The sequence below is a fragment of the Morone saxatilis genome, unplaced genomic scaffold (genome assembly GCF_004916995.1).
Source record: "Morone saxatilis isolate NCDOM2014 unplaced genomic scaffold, NCSU_SB_2.0 Contig15, whole genome shotgun sequence".
Taxonomy (NCBI): domain Eukaryota; kingdom Metazoa; phylum Chordata; class Actinopteri; family Moronidae; genus Morone; species Morone saxatilis.
The window spans coordinates 21,102,398-21,103,906 of NW_023339707.1; positions in this window are offsets into that span (position 1 = coordinate 21,102,398).

The following is a 1,509-nucleotide window of genomic DNA, read 5'->3' on the forward strand; positions in this document are numbered from 1 at the left end:
ATATATATAATAATAATAATATAAAGTAGAGTTCACCGGTTATAGAAGAACAGTCTGATGTGCAGATATAATAATAATATATAATAATAATAATATAAAGTTCACCGGTTATAGAAGAACAGTCTGATGTGCAGCAGCTGGGTCTCGTCCCGGTCGGTCTCCGGTAAACTCTTCAGTCCGTCCACGAACCGTCGATCAGACCCGAAGTCATAAGAGTCAAACCTGGAGAAAACTTCAGAGTCCATCTGAACTCTGACTCTGTTTACCTTTGTTTACCTTTGTTTACGTTTGTTTACCTTTGTTTACCTCACATGGAGGAGGCAGACAGAAACCAGACAGCAGCGGTTCCGTCAACAAGATGTTGTTAACGACGGAAACAGCTGATTGAGAGAGAGAGCAGCGCTGCAGCGGGGGCGCCCCCTCAGGTCGGCTCCAGTACTGCAGGAGCTTCATTAATCTGGTCTCTACCTGATGAATATTTTATTTTTAAAGGTCAATGAAGTGTCTTCTCTGGTGGTTTTTAATTTAGATGTGTCTGCTGTTGAACTCTGAAGGATTGAATGTTCCTTTCTGGGGATTTTTTCTTAAACTAAATAAACTATTAAACCCATTTGAGCCCAAAGATTATATTTAGTATGATAATGTAAATGACGTAATGTTTGTTCTGGTTGGTCTAAAGTCTTGAAATTTGGTCACAACTTACTTTGGGGACGTATTTAACAGTACAACTTGAACATTTTTAGATAACATGAAAAATCACACTTTTATCAGTCAGGATTTTTCAAAAATGAGAAAAGAAAACGCTAAATGTGTGTTTATTAAAAGTTTATTATGTGTGCATATTTTTGACATTTGACTTGTTATGACAAATACTTGTTTGTGCTCCTTGTAGTTTCTAAAATACAGCCAATTCTTTATCATATTATATTCAGTCTTTGGCCATGTGGGACTAAAAACAGTAGAAAAAGCCCTGATTAAGCAATAAAATGGAGGCATGCGACTGACTCCTATCTAAATAAAAGTTGTACACAATTATTATTAGATGGGACAAATTCTGCTTATTCAGGACATTTTCTACTATTTTAGAATAAAACAGTAGTCCCATGTGCCCAAAGACTGAATATAAAATGATAAGAAAAACTCACTTTTCAGCCAAATGATTTCTGATTATTAATTTTCATGTAAACTCAAAGCCTCTGTTGAACACATTATATTTCTCCTATATTGTTTTGTTGTTGTTTTTTTTGTGAACCCCCAACCTTCAAGTTCAGACTGTGCTATGATATAAGGTTGTTAAAATTACACTTTAAAACCAGATGAGCTCATTTAACTCGTTGAAACTGATTACATGGAAGATTTTAAGTAAAACTAACTAAATCTTTTAAGTTAAAAAAACATTTTTGATCAAGTATCTTTAGTCATTTTAAGTGACATTGACTTAATTTTGTAATTTTTATTTGTCCTGTGAGAAACAAAATACTTAATAATTTGTGTTACTTCAAATGATGT